Here is a 19,952-nt window from a genome sequence, read left to right on the forward strand (position 1 = left end):
GTGGCAGCCACGATTTAGCAGCGGTGGTGCATATAGGGGAAACACTGCGCACACAAAAAAAGTAGAGCGATGCACCACCTGTGTGTTCCTATGGGATCTTCCACACAGATCAAACCCCAAAAATGGTTCACAGCAACTGAGCTAAAGGTGCAGCTGAATAATTAAAACAGAGCGAGGGAGAAAGAGAGAGAATGGATGAGGAACGAGAGATGTTGGGAGGAGAGTGTGTGCCACTTCAAGTCAAGCACCAAGGCTAAATTGTTTGCATCTCCCTTCTAGACATGCATTACTTCAGGTCGGCGGCCAATAAACTGGTAACACAAGTCTGACAAGGGGCGCACACACACACATTTTTTGAATGAGGTGGCATATTTTCATAACAACAGAAGACATGAATATGACAGGGGAGGTACTGTAAAAAGAGAGAAAGGAAGGGGTGGAAAAGGGAGGAAGAGTTGAGCTGAGCTCAAGAGCTGCAGTGTCACTAAGTCAGGATCAGAAGAGGACATTCTAGCTGCGCTTGTACTAAAGCCTGTAATCTGAACTGTGATACGCAGGCTAGCACAACAAAGACACCACACACTACGGACTGACCAGACCACAGCTCTCCACACGTAAACTTAAACATAACCGCAACATCGTAAGCAGACAAACCGTCACCAACTGACCCACCTGTCTTTGGTCTTCAAATATGAAAGCAGTGGCAGATACATTTGGCGCAATTACCCTGTATTCAACCATTCAACCAACCCCCACCCCCACAGTCATAAAGAAACAAAAAGGCATCTAACAAGAGTTTGGGACGTCAAGTGCAAAAGGAAACAAGAGGACAGAATGACTTCCTGTTTTTCTTCAAAGACCAGCCCCACCTCCACCCCAGCAAAACACACATTTTTCAGCCACTTTGGGATGACAACGGCTACAATAGCTGCTGCTCACACTACAGGAACTTTTCTCCCGTCTCAACCCGTGTCATATCCATTTTATATAGCTGAAGTTGACAGCGTGCACATCAACAAATCCTTTGTTTTGTTGTCGCATCCATGTAAACAGGTGACCGAGTTAGCTACAGAATCTGAACAGTTTTATCCATTTGTGAAAACACATGATTCTCATGAAAATAGTGGGTCGTTGAGACAGAACTATGACTTATGATAAAGAAAGAAATGTGATTCACAAATGGGACTGAAGTACAGCGAGGCAGACATGCCAAGCATGTGAAAACTTGTGCAGACTTCTAAAAAAGCTCAGCTGTAAAACTGTAAGAAAGACTCCATTATCCAGTCGGAAGCGGACTGGCAGCTCGGAATTCCAACCAAGCCCTGAGCATTGGGGGGGGGGGGGGGGGGGGGGGGGGGGGCTGTTGTTCTCGCAGTCTGCACTTGAGGGCAGGACAGTCTGGAGACGTCCCCTCTGTCCATCCCAAGAGAGTTGCATTATAAAAACGCAACAAGGAAAATCAGTCAATTGAAATAAATTCATTAGGCCCCAATCTATGGATTTCACGAGACTGAATACAGATATGCATCTGTTGGTCACAGACACATTAAAACAAATTAAATAGGGGCGTGGATCAGAAAAGAGCAGATACTGACTGATGTGACCCCCATTTGGCATGACAATGGGCCTCAGGATCTCATCAACGGATCTCTGTGCATTCAAATTGCAATTGTGTTCGTAGCTTATGCCTGTCCATACCATAACCCCACCATGGGGCACTATGTTCACAACAGAAAACCGTTCAGCCACACAACGCCATACACGTGGTCTGCAGTTGAGGCCGGTTGGACATACTGACAAATTCTCAAAAATAACATTGGTGGCAGCTAAAGAAATTAACATACAATTATCTGACAACAGCTCTGCTGGACATTCCTGCAGTCAGCATGCCAATTGCACATTCCCTCAAAACTTGAGAAACCTGTGGCATTGTGTTGTGTGACAAAACTGCACATTTTAGAGTGGCCATGTTTTGTCCCCAGCAAAAGGTGCACCTGTGTAATGATCATGCAGTTTAAATCAGCTTCTTGATATGCCACCCGTTGGGTGGATGGATTATGCCACCCGTCGGGGGGGGGGGGGGGGCTTTGTGCATATGGAACATTTCTGGGATCTTTTATTTCAGCTCACGAAATCAACACTTTACATGTTGCGTATGCATTTTGGTCATTGTAAATTAAACATGCTGTTTTTGTATTCAGATCATCAAAACCAGCCCCATAGTACCGTTAGCCACAGTCCTGTCCATTTCTGTAACCAACATGACTGAGTGAGATGGGAGGAGAAAGAAGCTTCAGTACACAAAGATATGTAGAAGCGTGATTTCTTCTCATCCAAAAATGCTTTATCTTATCCAGTGAAATGCCAGCACCTCCGTCAGACAGGAGACAGCAGTAGCTAAGTTTTACAGTAGAGTTCAAACACACCCCCAGCCTCATGGAGAAACAGCTCACATTAGAATAAAAACAAGCCTTTCACAAACTCCTATTCTCTCACTCAGTATGAAGAGACAAAGAAAGAGGGGGAGGTAAGAACTGAAAAGGAAGGAGGGCAGAGATTCGGGACAAGAAAACAACCATACCTGTACCTCTTCAAAGGGCCAGGCAGTGTAACAGCCAATGGGCTCTTCGGGCTTATTCAGAGAGGTGCAACAGTAAAAGGGATATGCCACTCTAGATACAACCCAACTACATAGGACCCAGTCAGCATGTGTGTCTTCTCTGCCTGTCTGTCTGCGTGCTGTTTTCTGACGAGGTGCGAGTGTGTGCACATGAACATTAGAGGGAATTGGTGGTGCTGCAGTGCAGGGGAAGAGAAATACACAAAGAGAAAGGCACAGCAGAGGCATAGCAGAAAGAGGCACAGCAGAAAGATCATTCAGAGCACAGCAGCTTCTCTTCTTGAGAAGGCACCCACCCTCCCACACACCATCATGCAACCGATAGAAACCCGACCATGGCCGAAACAAGTGTGTGTGTGATTTGATCACGCAGGGCTAATATTATGCTACTGGTTTCATTAATCAATGGCCAATGAGCCTTTTATCTGACAGCACAGAGCGCCAAGCCTGCTATGCCTCCATTCTGCCTATTGAGATAACATACCAGCTCTTCTCAGACTCCTATTGAAGAAGCAAAACACATGGTAATTTATCAACCTCATGAGGAAAATAATTTGAAGAACAATATAAAATCTCTACCACAAGTTTCAACTCGAGGGTCAATAATAGGAACAATGAAAACACACCAGTCTACAGAGAGAGGAGGGTTAACTTTATACCTCCACCACCCAGGCAGGAGCAGTGTGTAGTGTTAACGGTGTTGCTCAGCTGAAAAGCCAACTTTCATTTCAGAGCACGACACATGATTTCCTCCTCGCTGGCTCCTCCCTCATGGATCTGTGGAGTAAACACAGGAAGAGAGCAGGCTCTGTTCCACGCCAGACCTGGGCGTTCCTGTGTAGCTCCTGCGGGGTCAAAAGTTTAACGTGGTTTAAATGTTACCTTTCCTCAGCCAATCGCAGCAGCTGAACTATGACACCTGCAAATAATTCCAGTCAAAAAGGTCTGATGCCAGTTTCACCACTACCCCCCCCCCCAATCCCCTTACTCCTCCTTTTCTTTATTTACTCTGCCAATTTGGTTTGTTTGAGAATTTATGGGAAAAAGAGCATTTCCGACTGTGCAGAGAGAAAGAAGCACACGCAGTAGCTTTCAAATAAGAGGACGATTTGTCTTCTTCACAGATAATAATAATATTACATCAGGTGACTCATGAGTTAAACACAGAATTCCCATAATTAAAAAGAAACACTACATGTATAGCTGCAAGTGGTGAACTTGATCAAATGCGTCAAATTAGGTCAATCCATTTATCTCCACAGAATGGGCACAATCGAATACAGTACATTACACTGTGGTCTACTGTACTGTCCAAACTTGTGAAACAGACCTCTGATTGGTTCAGATTTTGTCCGGCCAGGGCGGACTGACCCAATTTTAACTACTTTTCAGCGTCCATTGACATTCGGTGTCAGTCGGTGCTTAGTGGGTGAGCATGCTCGTTACAGTAAATGGAAAGAGGGTAGATTTCATGGTAGTAGGGATGGACATTTGAAATGATTTCACTATTCAAATAATATCCATACATTTTTGGGGGCTATCCGATGGGGATTTGCTCGAGCGACTCAGGAGTGAGTCGGTGCACACTGCTTGCTTTGAACACTAGATGACAGAAAGAAAGAGTTATGAGCTTAACATAACAGTATGCCAGTGTAAGGGAGGACACTAGCCCGTTACCAAACTGATTTGAGACTACTATGATTTCCCAATGTAGCCAATTCAATTGCAGTAGTTCCATTACACAGTTTGTAATTCCATTTTCAACTTCGTAACAGAATTACAGTTTTAAAATCACTTATCTTTATATCAGTTAAAACAATACGATTGGTAGTTCCACCTTTACTTGTTACTTCTGTGAACTTTCATTATCCTCCCTCACGTGGGAGATTTCTTTTTTTTTATTTTTAAATAATCTTTAAAATATTTGAGTTTTTGGTAACCGAATAACAAGGTACAAGACAATGCTTCCTAAACTTACAGAACAACTTTTTTTAAACTAAATATAAAATATTAGTTGGCAGGGGTCTTTACTTCAACATTGTGGTTTGATGCATTTCTAATACCTTAAGAATTTTTCTAAGAGCCCCTTTCCATCTGATTGACCAGAAATCAAAGCTTCCAAGATGGTGTAGCAGTGGGATGTCTGCTTTGATGGTCTTGTCCCGTCTCTTGTATATATCGTTTTTCTTCGTATATATATTTTTAATCTCAATTTCCATCTATGGACTGAACATACTCTTGCAACCCGCCTCACCCAATGTGGTATGGATCTGCTATTTTCTATACTTTAGAACTGGAACCCCCTTCAGAAGCTAGCCAGCTAACTAGCTACTAGTCAGTTAGCCACTGCTAGCGGTCATCACCGGCATCAACTCAGACATCAGTCAGCCTCAGCACTGTCAACTCCTGCACAGCGCGATATCAACCCAGAGCATATCGGACTGTTTTTCCCTACCACATCTCTGGATTCCTACAGCAAACATCGCAGCTAGCTAACTGCTATCCGAGTGACTAATCCTGGCTAACGTCGCCATCTCCAAAAAATGCACCAGTTAGCCTGGAGCTAGGACCATCTCCCGGCTAGCCGAAGAGATCCATCAGCCAATTCCTGGGCTACAATACCTATTTTGCCATTTGTCCTGGAACCCTTTAAAGCTGACACGGAGCCCCGCCGATCCATAACAACTGGTCTGCTGACATAACCGTCTGAGGGGGTTTCTACAGGCGTCCCCTGCAGGCCCATCTGCTAGCACCGGCCTGCTAGCTGTCTGCTCACCTAGCTACTCACTGGACCCTATGATCACTCAGCTACACATGCCTCTCCCTGCCTTGTCGATTGCTGTTTTGGTTAGTAATTTCTCTTATTTCACTGTAGAGCCTCCAGCCCTGCTCAATATTCCTTAGCTAGCCCTTATATTGACCACACCTGGCTCACATCCTACCATACCCTTGTCTGTACATTAGAGGTTGACCGATTAATCGGAATGGCCGATTAATTAAGTCCGATTTCAAGTTCATAACAATCAGAAATCGGTATTGTTGGGCGCTGATTATTATTTTATTTTTTTTACACCTTTATTTAATCATTATTTAACTAGGCAAGTCAGTTAAGAACACATTCTTATTTTCAATGACGGCCTAGGAACGGTGGGTTTAACTGCCTCGTTCAGGGGCAGAAAGACAGATTTTCACCTTGTCAGCTCGGGGGATCCAATCTTGCAACCTTACAGTTAACTAGTCCAACGCAATAACGACCTGCCTCTCGTTGCACTCCACGAGGAAACTGCCTGCTACGCAAATGCAGTAAGCCAAGGTAAGTTGCTAGCTAGCATTAAACTTATCATAATCACTAGTTAACTACACATGGTTGATGATATTACTAGATATTATCTAGCGTGTCCTGTGTTGCATATAATCTGACTGAGCATACAAGTATCTAAGTATCTGACTGAGCGGTGGTAGGCAGAAGCGTAAACATTCATTCAAACAGCACTTTCGTGCGTTTTGCCAGCAGCTCTTCGTTGTGCGTCAAGCATTGCGCTGTTTATGACTTCAAACCTATCAACTCCTGAGATGAGGCTGGTGTGACCGAAGTGAAATGACTGGCAAGTTAGCGCGCGCTAATAGCGTTTCAAACTTCACTCGCTCTGAGCCTTGGGGAGGTTGTTTCCCTTGCTCTGCATGGGTAACGCTGCTTCGATGTGGTGGCTGTTGTCGTTGTGTTGCTGGTTCGAGCCCAGGGAGGAGCGAGGAGAGGGACGGAGGCTATACTGTTACACTGGCAATACTAAAGTGCCTATAAGAACATCCAATAGTCAAAGGTTAATGAAATACAAATGGTATAGAGGGAAATAGTCCTATAATAACTACAACCTAAAGCTTCTTAACTGGGAATATTGAAGACTAATGTTAAAAGGAACCACCAGCTTTCATATGTTCTCATGTTCTGAGTAAGGAACTGAAACGTTAGCTTTCTTACATAGCACATATTGCACTTTTACGTTCTTCTCCAACACTTTGTTTTTGCATTATTTAAACCAAATTTAACAGGTTTCATTATCTACTTGAAGCTAAATTGATTTTATTGATGTATTATATTAAGTTAAAATAAGTGTTAATTCAGTATTGTTGTAATTGTCATTATTACAAATACATATGATATATATATATATATATATATTTTAAAAATCGGCCGATTAATCGTTATCGGCTTTTTTGGTCCTCCAATAATCGGTATCGGCGTTGAAAAATCATAATCGGTCGACCCCTACTGTACATTATGCCTTGAATCTATTCTTCCATGCCCAGTAACCTGCTCCTTTAACTCTGTTCCGAACGCACTACACGACCAGTTCTTTTAGCCGTACTCTTATCCTACTCCTCCTCTGGTGATGTAGAGGTTAACTCAGGCCCTGCAACCCCCAGCATCACTCCCATTCCCCAGGCACTCATTTGTTGACTTCTGTAACCATAAAAGCATTGGTTTCATGCATGTTAACATTAGAAGCCTCCTCCCCAAGTTTGTTTTATTCACTGCTTTAGAACACTCTGCCAACCCGGATGTCCTAGCCGTGTCTGAATCCTGACTTAGGAAGTCCACCAAAAATCCAGAAATTTCGACCCCTAACTATAACATTTTCCGACAAGAAAGAACTGCCAAAGGGGGCAGAGTTGCGCTCTACTGCTCTGTCATACTATCCAGGTCTGTGCCCAAACAAGTCAAGCTTCTACTTAAAAAATGTTTTTTAAAGCCACCTTTCCAGAAACAAGTCTCACCGTTGCCGCTTGTTATAGACCCCCTTCAGCCCCCAGCTGTGCCCTGGACACTATATGTGAATTGTTCGCTCCCCATCTATCTTCAGAGTTCATACTATTAGGGGACCTAAACTGGGACATGCTTAACACCCTGGCCGTCCTACAATCTAAGCTAGATCCCCATAATCTCACACAAATCAAAGGAACATACCAGGTACAACCCTAAATCCATAACCATGGGCACCCTCTTAGATAGGGGTTCAATTCAGGGTTCAATTCTCAGGTCGACCCTTTTCTCTGTATATATCAATGATGTTGCTCTTGCTGCTGGTGATTCTCTGATCCACCTCTACGGAGACGACACTATTCTGTAAACATGGGGCCCTTCTTTGGACACTGTGCTAACAAACCTCAAAACGAGCTTCAACACCATACAACACTCCTTCCGTGGCCTCCAACTGTTTTTAAATGGTAGTAAACCTAAGTGCATGCTCTTCAACCGATTACGGCCTGCACCCTCCCGCCTGACTAGCATCACTAATCTGGATGGTTCTGACCTAGCATGTGGACAACTACAAATACATAGGTGTCTGGTTAAACTGTAAACTCTCCTTCGACTCACATTAAGCATCTCCAATCCAAAATTAAATCTAGAATCGGCTTCCTATTTCGCAACAAAGCCTCCATCACTCACGCTGCCTAACATAGTCAGTTTTACAAGGGTATCCTACCGATCCTTGACTTCGGTGATGTAATTTATAAAATATCCTCCAACACTCTACTCAGCAAATTGGAAGCAGTTTTATCACCAAAGCCCAAATTACTACCCACCACTGCAACCTGTATGCTCTCATTGGCTGGCCCTCATTACATCTTCGTCACAAAACCCACTGGCTTCAGGCCATCCATAAGTCTTTGCTAGGTAAAGCCCTGCCTCATCTCAGCTCACTGGTCACCATAGCAACACCCTGTAGCACGTGCTCCAACAGGTATATTGCACGGGTCATCCCCAAAGCAAACACTTCCTTTGGCTGCCTTTCCTTCCAGTTCTCTGCTGCCAATGACTGGAATGAAATACAAAACACAAAAAAAAAAAAAAAAAAAAAAAAAAAAATTCACTGAAGCTGGAGTCTTAGCTCTCCCTCTAATTTTTAGCATCAGCTGTCAGAGCAGCTTACCAATCACTGTACACAGCCAATCTGTAAATAGCACACCCCATATTGTTACTTACCCTATTGCACCCATCACTCCAGTATTAATGTGAAATTGTAATTATTTTTCACATCTACAGCCTATTTATTGCCTACCTCCCTACATTTGCACACAATGAACATAGATTTTACTATTGTGTTATTGACTGTACGTTTGTTTATGTGCAACTGTTGTTTTTGTCGCACTGCTTTGCTTTATCTTGGCCAGGTCGCAGTTGTAAATGACAACTTGTTCTCAACTGGCCTACCTGGTTAAATAAAGGTGAAATAAAGACAAAAAGCCACCGTCTAATTTTTAAGATGAAAAAGTGGGGAACGATTTTTATTTTATTTTTTGGCTATGCCTTAATTTCCCCTCCAAAAATTGACATGCACCTATGACTTCACATGTTGGTGCTCATAGGTCATTTTACATGGAAATGACCATAAAAAAATCCACCTATCATGTTGGTTCTAAGAACTACACAGGATTACAAATCTTCTCAACTGCATCTATGTGCAAAAGCCCATTCAAGTATGGCAGGATGAATTAATTAATGTTCTACAAAAAGGCAGCTGAGGAAGATTCGGCTTTCACCACCCATTTAGAATAGTGAAGTGTCAAAGGGCATTTGCTCTGGCTTGCACTTTAAAATATAACCTCTGACATGGGTTTAGTTCAAAAGGTGTCTCTACATGGTGTTTCCTCAGGTATCTTAATATAAAGTATGATGGCAGAGCCTCCCGATGTTGGGGGCCTCTTTTGCGCATAGGGAAAGAAAGCTTCATTTGCCAGGCTAGTAGCAATACGGGAACGGAGCACAAGTAGAGTCCAGACTCCTGGTACAGATCATCAGTTGAGGTGCATGAATGCAGAGCCAAGACCACCAAAATGGGTTTGCGCCTGTGTTTCATCTCATTGCTCTACATCTGTGGGGAAAATGACAGCAATGCTGGCCTGCTCTTAAAACATGGATCGACAGGTATCGGAAAGCAACCCTTGGATTGGGTGTTGCCTTAAACCTCATGAAGAAGAGTGACATCACGGTAGCAACTGAGCAGAAATGGCAAGGGTGGGAATATGTTAATATATTCCAAAAACACCCAAGATTTGACGGTACATGGCCCCGTCCATCGTCCCTTTGATGCAGTGAAGTTGTCCGGTCCCTTTAGCAGGAAAACACCCCCAAAGCATAATGTTTCCACCTCCATGTTTGATGGTGGGGGATGGTGTTCTTGGGGTCATTCCCCCTCCTCCGAACACAGCGAGTTGAGTTGATGTCAAATAGCTCCATTTGGTCTCATCTGACCATAACACTTTCACCCACTGGTCCTCTGAATCATTCAGATGTTCTTTGGGCAAACTTCAGACAGGCATGTATATGTGCTTTCTTGAGCAGAGGGACCTTGCGGGCGCTACAGGATTTCAGTCCTTCGCGGCATAGTGCGTTACCAATTGTTTTCTTGGTGACTATGGTCCCAGCTGCCTTGAGATCATTGACAAGATCCTCCTGTGTAGTTCTGGGCTGATTCCTCACCATTCTCATGATCATTGCAACTCCACGAGGTGAGATATTGCATGGAGCCCCAGGCAGAGGGAGATTGACAGTTATTTTGTGTTCCTTCCATTTGCGAATAATCACACCAACTGCGGTCACCTTCTCACCAAGCTGCTTGGCGATGGTCTTTTAGCCCAGTCCAGCCTTATGTAGGTCTACAATCTTGTCCCTGACATCCTTGGAGAGCTCTTTGGTCTTGGCCATGGTGGAGAGTTTGGAATCTGATTGATTGCTTCTGTGGACAGGTGTCTTTTATACAGGTAACAAGCTGAGATTAGGAGCACCCATTTAAGAGTGTGCTCCTAATCTCAGCTCGTTACCTGTATGAACAACACCTGGGAGCCAGAAATCTTTCTGATTGAGAGGGGGTCAAATACTTACTTCCCTTATTAAAATGCAAACCAATTTATAACATTTTTGACATGCGTTTTTCTGAATTTTTTGTTGTTGTTATTCTGTCTCACTGTTCAAATAAACCTACCATTAAAATTATAGTCTGATCATTTGTCAGTGGGCAAATGTACAAAATCAGCAGGGGATCAAATACTTTTTACCCCTCACTGTACGTAGTTGGACAAATGTAAAAGTTACAATAAAATGTGGTCAGAATTTGATGTTGACAGTGTTGTTAATCTGCAGTATGCTTGCTGATCGACCCCGGAATAGCAGGGGCCTTCTCACTTCAGGGTGGAATTCTGTGTCACTCAAAACTTAGCTCTACTTCTAGCTGTGGAGGCAGACGTGGGGCGGGCAAGGTGGCAGTGTAGCAGTTGAGAAGTTCATCCAGAACTTACTCTGCCCACATGACAAAAAGCATCTGGTAACATTTCTCCCCCCCCCACCCCTTTCTTCCCCAACTTTAGAAAGAGGGGGCCCTAAACAAAACACAAATAGTCTTGCTAACAATTTACAATGGTAACAAAACCAGGGCAGGGAGCTACCCTCCCATTCAGTTGTTCAGGTGAACCAGTTTTACAAGCAAGGGAGAGAAAGTAGAGACTGGTGGTAGAGCGCTGTGCAACCCCCTTCCCCCTCCTTTACAACAGAACTGTTACAAAGCCTTGCTGGTTATAAATTGGAATTTGGTGCAATGATTGCTTCAGGCTGCACGTTTAGCCTTCATAAGTGTGGATGGCTCACATACGGCAGAATTACCCCTGCATTTGGGTATTACCTCAGAGTTGAACAAGAGGTGAATGGGGGAATGATTTAATACGAAGTGATAGTAGTAGAGCCAGACTGCACGAAGTGATAGAGACTAGGGTTTGGTGGTTTTTATTGAAGGAAATTCTGCCGTTTAAGTTGCTCTGCAGTTCCTACACATCCGGTATTTAACTCACTGTCAGAAATTTAATCCTAAATATTTCAACCAGCTAACCTGTGTGTATTTGTTAAGATGTGGGGCTTTGGTTCCCCTCAGGTGTGTGTTGACATGCAGTGATACAGTCTACTGTCACCACATGAATGACTGACCTTGAGCTTGTTGTGCAGGACTGTATCGTCACGGAAATGTAGCGTCATACAACTGGATGCTACTTTAGCGCTCTCGCCAAAGAAGAACCAGAACTAAAATGTTACACCTTGAGTTAACTGTAGATTTTTTTTAATAAAAAAAAAAAGTTGACTTATACTGAACAAAAATATAAAACGCAACATGTAAAGTGTTGGTCCCATGTTTCATGAGGTGAAATAAAAAAAGAAGCTGAGGGAGTGTGTAATTGGCATGCTGCCTGCAGGAATGTCCACCAGAGCTGTTGCCAGACAATGTAATGTTCATTTCTCTACCATAAGCTGCTTCCAACATTGTTTTAGAGAATTTGACAGTACGTCCAATCAGCCTCACAACCGCAGGGTACGAGTAATCACGCCAGCCCAGGACCTCCACATTCAGCTTCTTCACCTTCAGGATCATCTGAGACCAGCCACCCGGAGAAACTGAGGAGTATCTCTGTCTGTTATGAAGCCCTTTTGCAGGGGAAATCAAATTCTGATTGGGGAGCCAGGCCCATTCAGTGGGAGGGCCTTGCTAGCAAGTGGGTGGGCCGATGCCCTCCCAGGCCCACCCATGGCTGCGCCCCTTCCAATTCATGCGAAATCCATTGAATAGAGCCTAATGAATTTATTTCCCTTATATGAACTGTAACTCAGTAAAATTGTTGCAAAATGTATTTTTGTTCAATATACTATGACTGAGATGTGGTTGTCGTATTTAGCTACCTTATGATGAAAGCACTACTGCAAGTCACTCTGGATAAGGGCGTCTACTAAATTACTAATATTTAAATGTTTCAAGTACAGCGAAATGCCTTCCTTGCAATCTCCAAACCCAACAATGCAGTAATCAACATCAATATAGCACTAACAATAAACACAAGGCAGAACAAAAACACATGAGAAATAAAAATGAGAACACAGAAAAGCAAGAAGCTATATACAGGGTCAGTTCCAGTACCATATTTACAATGTGCAGGGATACTGGAGTGATAGAGGTAGATACAGTACGTATAGGGATAAGGTGACTAGGCATCAGGATGTACGATAAAAAGAGTAGCAAAAGTGTAAATGATGATTGTGTGTGTGCACGCGTAGAGTCCTGTGAGTGTGAAGAGGGCATGTAAACGTTTAAATAAAATACGAGCGTCAACTAAGATCGTCCGTGCAGCCATTTTGTTAGCAATTTTGCAAAGTTATGGCTTTGGGATAGACGCTGTTCAGGAGCCTGTTTGTGTCAGTCTTGATGCACCGGCAATTTCGAAGCGGAGAGAACAGTCTATGGCTTGGGTGGTTGGAGTCCAATGATTTTCTGGGCCTGATATAGAGGTCCTGGATGGCAGGGAGCTCAGCCCAAGTGATGTACTGAGCTGTCTGCACCACAATCTGTTCGCCCATGCAATCCAGGGCGGTGCTGTTGCCATACCAAGCAATGATGCAGCCAGTCAAGACGCTCTCAAATGATGCAGCTGTAGAACTTTGAGGATTTGTGTAAACTCTGTGTAACCCTAGTGTGACTGACACCCAACAAGAAAATTACACTTAACTCCACAAGAGAAAAAGCCTACCTATTCCAAGTTAATAAGGATCACCTACAGGGATAATTCAGGATTTTGACAATGAAACCCTTTATCTACTTCCCCAGAGTTAGATTCATTTGTCTCTGCATGCAGTTTGGGGGAGGGGCTTGCCTGTTTTGCATTAATACGTGTCACATATCAGTTTGCAAACAATGTAAAAATATATATAATTTAGTTAATAAAGCCGCAAACAAACACTCTTTTTTGCTTTCTTGAGTAAGGCAGCTCCAAAAATGCAGGTGTTTCAGCCTAGCTCAGTGCTTTCTGTCATGGGGCAAAACAGCAGAAAAGAGAGCGTTGCGCCGTGATTGGGTCAGTGTTCTGTCACTCATGGGGACACTACGTCATCGCCAAGTCTAAGGGTAGAGCTAGAAAATTCTAGCCCCGTCAGTGCTGCCATAGAGTTACATTAGAAGTGCCCACCCAAGAAGGCTCAAGGTCAGTGGCCACAGATAAAATGACATCAAATCAAGTTATATGTACAGCAGCTTTGGTTGGACTGATCATGTCAACATCATACTTGCAAAATCTTAGCTAGCAGTCGACATCATGAATCAAGTCGACAATCTACTGGCAAATCCTTTTTATTCCTTGTTATTTGAAAATAAGTAATGAAGAGAAACTATAGCTAAAATGTATCGGTGCTCATCGGCCATAAACATGACACAAGTTGGAAATTGCTAATTTAACAATGAGTCGTTTGCAAAGCAATCACTAGCCTGCCATTCAGTGGAGTGGCTGTGTGGTCCCAAATATGGGATTAAGGGGCTCTTTTCCAAGTTTAAAATGATAAATAGGGATGGACGATACCAATCCTGGCATTTTTAAGCTAATATCGTCTGATTCCGATATGTTCACCGATGTATTGTCCATGTCCATCTTAACGTCCGATGTGCAAAACCGATGTCAAAGCTGATGTGCATACGTATATAACGAAGGTACATGGCATAATATTTTGCTCTATACGTGCAACACAGCATTCGTAAACTAGCCCACAATATCTGCTGTGTGGATCGAGCTGTCAACAAGTCAAGCAGTCATTTGAAAGAGTAACAAAATGTCAGCGAGAGAACTCTAGGGCGAAATCCATTAAAGCCAAATATTGAATTCATTGCCCTTGAAAATCAACTGTTCTGTCGTGGGTGATGTTGGCATTCGCCAACTGGTTGAGCACCGTTTAACACTACCAAGTGCGCTATTTTTCCGATGTTGCCCTATCGGAGTTACACAGTAATAGCGTCACTGCTATTAGCATCCCGACATACATAGTATGGAACGTCGTTTGCGTGTCAAAAAAGATACAGTAGCACTGTCAAAGCAGTACAACAAAAAAAAGTCAGCAAACACCGGCCATGAACGATGTTTACAATACTGTGTTGGTAATAAAGCATAATTTGTTTGACCGCAACTTCTGTGGTACCTAGCTAGCACCAATACTTTTATTTTGAAGGCAAACCACAAAGTCCACTTGTGTGGCTAATCCTTATTGTGGCTAGCTTCAAAGATCTCAGACCACCATTAATCAAATAAGAACAGTCTTATAAATTTGGGATATTTTAGATGATGGTACCTACCTATATAGTTAGCTAACTATAGCTACTGAAACAGATTGTCACATTGCTATATTTTTGGGGAAGAACGTTGTTTGCATCCATGAGCTAGCTAGCTTTTTTTATTGCCAGCACTGTAGGTGCGCGAGACACCTTTACCAGCATCATAGCATACGTATCGATGAATCGCCGTGACATATGAAATACGAGTATAATAACTACATACAAAAATGTTTGACGTGCAGTCATATTCAGGTCCTGATTGGTCAAATAGTGTTATTTGACACGACAAATACGATATATTTTGACATGCAAAGACCCCAAAAAATCCTGGTTGAGAATGAAACGACTGAAAAACAAAACGGCACAGCATGTAAGTGAGAGAAATAGGTTTGATGATGTAAATGATAACAAAATAACTTTTTGGTCAGTGTGGTGTGTGTGTAACCTTAATTTAACTAGGCAAGTCTGTTAAGAACAACTTCTTATTTACAATGACGGCCTACCACAGCCAAACCCGGACGACGCTGGGTCAATTGTGCGCCGCCCTATGGGACTCCCAATCACAGCCAGATGTGATACAGTCTGGGACCGTAGTGAAACCTCTTGCACTGAGATGCACTGAGATGCAGTGGCTTAGACCGCTGCATCCATGTGTGTGTGTTAACTATACTAGAATGCTTAAAAGGCCACTCAAGTTTTAAATATCCTATTTGGGGTTTTTTGGCAAGGGAAATATTGGATATCGTTATCGGCCAAAAATATATCGGTGTATCACTAATGATAAACATTCAACATTGGCCATGCTGTCAATGAAGCATGACTTGTGCCGCGCTCAAAACAAACGATAACTCGGAACTGAAAAATTGACTTCAGTGAGTGCAAGACAACTGGGAAGTCAGTAATAAACGAGCTCCAACTGCAAAAATACATTTTGAACAGTCATTCAATTCCAGCCACTTTCTGGAGCTATGACCTGAAGATCAATGATGTCATCATGATTCAACCTCATTTCTCTCACCCTAATAAGTTGGTCTGTTTACCCCTCTTAATTTCACATACTGTTCTGACTTGGTAGCTCACATGTAGCCTATAACCCGTTTTAGAGAAATGTAACCATTGAATATTGTAGGCGCTTTAATTGTCTGCTTATATGCCCCCTTTATTTATCCTACGGTTCTGACTTGGTGTACAGGGAGAACACTAAGAGCGGCCGGCCCATGTTCTATATTCTGTTGCGGTGCATTTCAAAAGTGCTAAACAAATAGTCAATATAACTACGTCCGTCCTAGCTCGCTCATTAATGTCTAAATCACGGATTGACTCTTATCCGCTTGTCGTCCCCTTATGCCATAGTTCAATTGTCATTAGAAACCACATTTGTTTAAGCAAGTCAGCCATATCAGCTATGTTTTTTTTAAGGCAGTAAATGAGGCAGAATGAACTGTTTTGCTGAAAGTGTATCGGTGGTAAAATGTTGGGACTACTGTTGGGACAGCTTTATGTAGGCTGTTTGTGGGTACCATTTGTCACCGTTATAGTGCAATTCATGTATCGATTAGTTTTGTGTAGTGGCTTTGCTGGCTTGCATCCCACTTGTTTTTGTTTGTTACCCAACCAAGATTTACATGCTTAAAGTCTATGGTAACTGCTATCGTGCTAGTAGATACCATATACTTCCAGGTATTGTGGTAACGCTAGTTAGTTTCATGAGCCAATGCTACCTTCAACTTCCTTCATACTGGATGCAGAGACAAAAATGTTATCCATGAGTTAATTTGATTGGGGAAATATTGCCCAAATCCCAATGTAGCCTTTCCATTTAAGCTCCTCACTACCACTCCTATTTTACCCTAAAAAAAAAAAAAAAAAGATACAGGCCAAAGAATCAAAATTCCAATTAGGAAAACAATCAGGCTTTCCTTTCAGCTCGCTGTGTCATCAAGAGCCCTTCCGCAGCCACTACTCCGCTCTCCCCACTATTCATCTTGTTAATGCCACACACAAAATACCTTTGATCTAACATCCTCTCTCAGTAACACACACCCCTTACGACACACTAAAAGAATGCCATCTATTCAGACATCAATGGAGCAAAAAAATGCAGCGTGACAAAGACAGAGTGGAGGTAGTTATCAAAAAGGGCCTCGCCACCACACAAAAGGTGATGAGGCATTCGCTTATTTTCCCGCTCATTCTTATTGATGGAAGTAAAAGTCCACGCTTTCAGAGGTGGCAAGGATGAGGGCAATTTTCTTATACTAACAATTAAATAAGGCCAAGAATGCTCTTTCAAATCCTAAAGTCTAACTGCTGACAAACACCAACTCAAAAACACACCAACAGTATCCAATCAATATGCCATGGAAATCATTGGATTGGTTCATCTGCTACAAAGCTCTGACACCACATAGAGAGATGTTCCCGCTCCCATGAGACGAAGCCCGTTAATGAGAACACAGTAGCAAAATGGACAAAGAGCAAAAGCAATGCATCCAAGTCACTTCAGCCCATCTGTAGTCAAAGAATCTCCCAGAAGATTGATTCATTGTTAATGCAGCCTGACACCCTGTGTGTGACAGAAAGGGAGAGAGAAAAAGGGGCTCCATTTGTTAAGAATATGAGTAGCAGCAGCAGTTCATTGGGTAATTTCCCACAGTGGCCACTGTTCCCCTCCTACAAACATACTAACACATATAGGCCTACACTGCTAGAGAAGATGTAAGTGTGCATTACATTTAATTAGGCCTATTTATTTATCATTAATAAATAATCTCAAAATTAAGAGACCATGAAGACCACCCGGTAAATAGGCTAGCTCAGTGGCCTTATCCATACTCCATGCCAACAAGCCAACAAAAAAAAAAAAAAACACATTCACCTGATACCAGGTGGGGCGGCAGGGTAGCCTAGTGGTTAGAGCGTTGGACTAGTAACCGGAAGGTTGCGAGTTCAAACCCCCGAGCTGACAAGGTACAAATCTGTCGTTCTGCCCCTGAACAGGCAGTTAACCCACTGTTCCCAGGCCGTCATTGAAAATAAGAATTTGTTCTTAACTGACTTGCCTGGTTAAATAAAGGTAAAATAAAAAAAATAAAATAAATACCATGCTCGCCAGCCTTACATGTCACATGTGTGGGTAGTAGTGTGGAGGAGAAAGGATGTGTTATAACTCGGGCCTCAAGCTTTTCTTGGTCAGGTCACATTGTTAGGAAAAACTCCTGGCCCTAATTAGAAAACTGACAGACATGGCTTATAACACAACCCCCATCTTCTAAACCAATACCTAAAGCATGCATGTGATTCAATAGTTATTCTAGGGCAGATTTCATTTAATTTGCCCCTGCCTCAAAAAAATAAAAAAAATGTCTGAAGCCAGACACAGAGCATTGAGTCTTGCAAGACGAGATGGGTAGGTCCTCCTCCTGTATGTGTGCGTATAGGTGCTTGTGATTCACGTGTTGTGCCAGCAAGCAAAGACTGACTGCACACACCTAGACCTGAACCTTACAAATCCAAGCGACATGACTCACGCTCCATTGTCTGTCGAGTTACATGAGCAAGCTCTCGGAAGAATGCTCCCTTACCTCCTCCGAAAGTGAATGTTCAGCATACACAGATATCAGTAGTTGTTAACCTTTTTTTAAAACCAAAACTCAATGAGGAGTTTGTACTGCAGAGTACACGTTCTCGCTAACACACACATACACACACGAATTGATACGAACACCATGTCCCATCAAATGTCTACACTACAGTAAATTAAAATGTAGCCTGTGAACTTGAGACATATAGTGTCATAAGTAGCCTATTCTGTACCGATGTGTGACATGTAGCATAGACTAGAGGGTTTCACGGGTGGCCTGACGTCCGTATCCAACCCTCCCCTTTCCGTTGTACATAGTAGTGCTGGGTCATTAACCGTTACAATCACAGAGATACTTAACCTGCAAGACTACACAAATGGAAGAGTTCACTCACAGTCGAAATTAAATAGAATTGGTTCTGAACGTGGCCCATCAATTGCCCCTCGGATAAACTTTGTAACAAAAGAGTAGGTGGTATGAAAGCAGTCCGAAACCTCCACGAGGAACGCACATTAAAAACGACAAATTTGGTCTCGCATCAGCAGGTAGAAAGAACACTTCACACAGCCTAAAATTCCGTAAATAAACGAACACGATCGGAACTAACGTTACAAGGTAGGTTGGTTGGTTGCACTGAGGTATACTAAGACGGGTGAAACCTCTACCTATTCCAAGTAACTCGGCACATCAGATCAACAGGAACATTTGCCACATGTTTAAACCCCAAATCAGTGTTACCAACAAAACACTTTAAAAACTTGAAAAGAAAACACCGACTATTAGCAGAAAAACTCACCCGCTTCAATGCATTCATTGAGTACACCAGACCAGTTTCTTTTTTGCCACTATTAACTCTCCGCCATCTTCACCACTGTGCTTGTTTAAATGGGAAACACTCCCAAAGCGCAAGAAGCCAGGGGCGTATTCATTATGCCGATTATGTTGCAAAACGTTTCTTAAACGAAAGCAAACGGAACGAAACGGGGAGGGACCTACCTGAATTTGTCCAATAGAAACTCTCGTTTTGTTTTACAACGAACACTAGTGTTTCTATTGGCCAGATTTAGGTAGGTACCTTCCCATTGGCTGCACTTGTCCAATAGAAACGCTATTTTTCGTTGCAAAACGGAACATTTAGCAATTGTTTGGAGTACTGACTTATACAACCCAGCTTGCAACAGAGCGACAGGGATTCTGGGTAGGGTAGTTGTCTTCCTCCTCTATTAGCGTAAAGATGTATGGGCTTTTCTAAATATGGACTACACGTACACGAATTAAATAACCTACCTATGAGACAGGCAGCAGCAATGCATTTATTTATAGCTCACCAAAGTAGCTCATGGAGATATGCATGATAACGGTGCACGTGGCCGTTGTGACATGCTATTTTCCATTAGGCCAAGTCAAACTATTTTCTTTTATAGACACATCATTCTATGAGGTCTCACAAATTGATATTGACAGGTCTAATGTTTCGGTCTGCAATTGTAACAAGGCTAGAATGAACCCCCCAAATTTCATATAGGTCTACATATTTTCTTTGACTGTATGATTGTTGGTTAATTTTTCAACATGGTCCGTTGTAACCATTGCGGGTTTCCAAGTATGACTATTTCAATT

The 19,952-nt window shown here is 42.7% G+C and overlaps 1 protein-coding gene across 5 annotated transcripts in view; it reads right to left on the bottom strand.

The window, feature by feature from the left end:
* Positions 1 to 19,266, bottom strand: part of LOC110527920 (nuclear receptor coactivator 3) — a 43,638-nt gene extending 24,372 nt beyond the window's left edge. For 2 of the 5 annotated variants that reach the window (XM_021609540.2, XM_021609535.2), the window contains exon 1: positions 19,129 to 19,258. The gene's annotated coding sequence lies outside the window, so the exon portion shown is untranslated. Of the gene's footprint in view, positions 1 to 672; positions 801 to 19,128 lie in introns of those variants that run through there. The other 3 variants (XM_021609537.2, XM_021609539.2, XM_021609538.2) reach the window with 3 other exon arrangements.
* Between the last annotated feature and the right edge of the window lie 686 nt (positions 19,267 to 19,952).

This window comes from Oncorhynchus mykiss, chromosome 7 (assembly GCF_013265735.2).
Source record: "Oncorhynchus mykiss isolate Arlee chromosome 7, USDA_OmykA_1.1, whole genome shotgun sequence".
NCBI lineage: Eukaryota > Metazoa > Chordata > Actinopteri > Salmoniformes > Salmonidae > Oncorhynchus > Oncorhynchus mykiss.